Source organism: Otolemur garnettii, unplaced genomic scaffold (assembly GCF_000181295.1).
Source record: "Otolemur garnettii isolate 467f Iridium unplaced genomic scaffold, OtoGar3 scaffold00037, whole genome shotgun sequence".
NCBI lineage: Eukaryota > Metazoa > Chordata > Mammalia > Primates > Galagidae > Otolemur > Otolemur garnettii.
In genome coordinates this window covers 252,717-255,468 of record NW_003852432.1, presented here as the reverse complement: position 1 = coordinate 255,468, position 2,752 = coordinate 252,717, and the positions used below count along the sequence as shown (strand labels likewise).

Here is a 2,752-nt window from a genome sequence, read left to right as displayed (position 1 = left end):
TGCCTCCGCCTCCCAAGTAGCTGGGACCACAGGCGCCCGCCACAATGCCTGGCTATTTTTTGGTTGCAGCCATCATTGTTGTTTGGCGGGTCGGGGCTGGGGATTCGAACCCGCCACCCTAGGTGTACGTGGCTGGCACCTTAGCCGGTTGAGCCATAGGCGCCGAGCCTCATAGCACATTTCTTTGCATTTTCTAGAATATTAAATAGAATCATAATATGTATTCTTATCTGGCTTAACTGAGCAAAATTATTTTTTTTTATTAAATCATAGCTGTGTACATTAATGCAATCATGGGGTACAATGTGTGGTTTTATATACAATTTGAAATGTTTTCATCAAACTGGTTAACAGAGCCTTCACGGCATTTTCTTAGTTATTGTGTTAAGACATTCATATTCTACACCTAGTAAATTTCACATTTGTAAGATGCACCGTAAGTGTGGTCCCACCAATTACTCAAAATATGGAGTGCTTTACAAATTTGCGTGTCATCCTTATACAGGGGGCCATGCTAATCTTCTCTGTATCATTACAATTTTAGTATATGTGCTGCCAAAGCAAGCACACAAAATTATTTTGAGATTCATACATGTTATAGTATGAATCAGTATTTCATTTCTTTATAGCTGGGCAGTATTCTGTTGTCTGGATACACTGCAATTTATCAATTTTGCTGTTGATGGACATCAGTAGTATAAGAGTTACAGTTCCTCCATATTTTAGTAATTCTAACTGGGTGTGTAGTGGTTTTCATTGTGTTTAGTTTGCATTTCTGTAATGTTTGATGATGATAAATCTATGTGCATTTAAAAAATGTTTATTTATCTTTGTAAAAGTGTCTGTTCAAGTCTTTAGCCTGATTTTAACTGGGCTGTTTGTCTTCTCATTACTACATTGTAAGCATTATTATATGTCTATTGACATCTCAGATTGCCCAGTAGTTTGGTAATAAACTATATTAAAGAATATGTGGGGAGACAGACACTAATTATAAATACATTGTTATGTGTATGTTTTGTGAATATTTTCAGTCAGTCTGTATGGTACAGTGTCTTTTTGTCACTGGGTTTTTTTGTTTTACTTTTTAAAATTTCAACAGATTTAGAAAATACAAGAGGTTTTGTGTTACATGGGTGAATTGTATGGTGGTGTAGTCCAGACTTTTAGTGTACTCTTCACCTAAACAATATATGTTGTATCCAACAGGTAGTTTTGATCCCTTACCTCCATCATCTGCCCCATCACTGTTTTTTTAAAAATTGAAATATAATTCATATACCATAAAATCTTTCCTTTTCGTGTATATAATTCAGTGGTTTGTAATATTTTCACTTGGTTGTATTCCCAACATTAATTCCTAAACATTTTTATTCCAAAAAGAAATTCCCCTGTTTATTAGCAATCACTTCCTATTTTCTTATTCCTAGCCCCTGGTCACCGTAAATCTACTTTCTGTCTCTGAATTTGCTGATTCTGGACTTTCACATAAGTGTCATACAATACATGGCCTTTTGTGTCTGACTTCTTTAACTTACAATAATGATTTCAAGGTTCATCCATGCTTTAGCATGTATCACTGCTTCATTCTATTTCATTGCCAAGAAATGTTACATTGTATGGATATACAACATTCAGTTTATTTAGTCATCAGTTGACTAACATTTGTAAAATACAATATAATAAATTTCTTTGTACTAACCTTGAATTTTGTAATCAGGCTGAAGTCATACTAGTTTTAGTAGGGCTTTCTGTAAATTCCTCAGGATTTTCTACATAGATGATTATTTCATCTGCAATCAAAGACAATTTTACTTCTTCCTTTCCATTGTGGATCCCTTTGGTTTCTTTTTCTTTTTCTTGTTTTAAATTACACTGATTAGAACTTGCCATACATTGTTAAATAGACCAGGCAGAAGATTCTCGTCTTGGTCTCAAAGTTAAGACAGCATTCAGTCTTTCATCTTTAAGTATGATGTTAGCTTCAAATTTTTATGGATGCCCTTTTATCAAGTAAATAAATAAAGTTCTGCTCTATTCTTAGTCACTTTTTTTTTCAATTCAAAAGCAGTCACTGTTTATTAAGTGACCAGATTACAAAAATAATCAGGGCAGATACCTTACTGTTTATTAAGTGACCAGATTACAAAAATATCAGGGCAGGTTCATTCTTCTAATAAGCCTATTGATTTGGTCTTCCCTGTTATCAGCATCTCCACCTTCCACAAAGTGGTTGTCTTTTTCTTCGTTCCACCTGGTGGAGACGATAACCTGAAGGGCCACAGATGCTTCTTCGAAGCATTTTCCAGCAGTATATAGATCTCATGAATCAGATCCTCCATGTAGATGATGCCATATTTACCAAAAAAAATATGGAACACTTCACGAGTTTGCGTGTCATCCTTGCGCAGGGGCCATGCTAATCTTCTCTGCATTGTTCCAGTTTTAGAATATGTGCTGCCAAAGTGAGCACAGTTTTCTAACAGTTTTTATCAGAAATGGATGATGGATTTTATGTAATACTTTCTCTGCACCTGCTATTTCTGGTTATTGATATGGTAAATTACACTAATTTTCATATATCAAACCAATCTTGTATTATGAGATAACTCCATTTGGTTGTTATACATCATTATTATTATTATTATTTTTTGAGACAGGGTCTCACTATGTTGCCCTCAGTACAGTGCTGTGGCATCACAGCTTAACCAATCTTGTATTATGAGATAACCTCCATTTGGTTGTTATACAT

General features: G+C 34.7%; 2 non-coding genes across 2 annotated transcripts; both read right to left on the bottom strand.

The window, feature by feature from the left end:
• Positions 1 to 460: 460 nt before the first annotated feature.
• Positions 461 to 568, bottom strand: LOC111725332. Its single transcript, XR_002773415.1, has one exon. It is a non-coding gene; the product is annotated as a U6 spliceosomal RNA (small nuclear RNA).
• A 1,798-nt stretch (positions 569 to 2,366) lies between these two features.
• LOC111725328 lies at positions 2,367 to 2,473 on the bottom strand. The gene has a single exon (XR_002773411.1). It is a non-coding gene; the product is annotated as a U6 spliceosomal RNA (small nuclear RNA).
• Between the last annotated feature and the right edge of the window lie 279 nt (positions 2,474 to 2,752).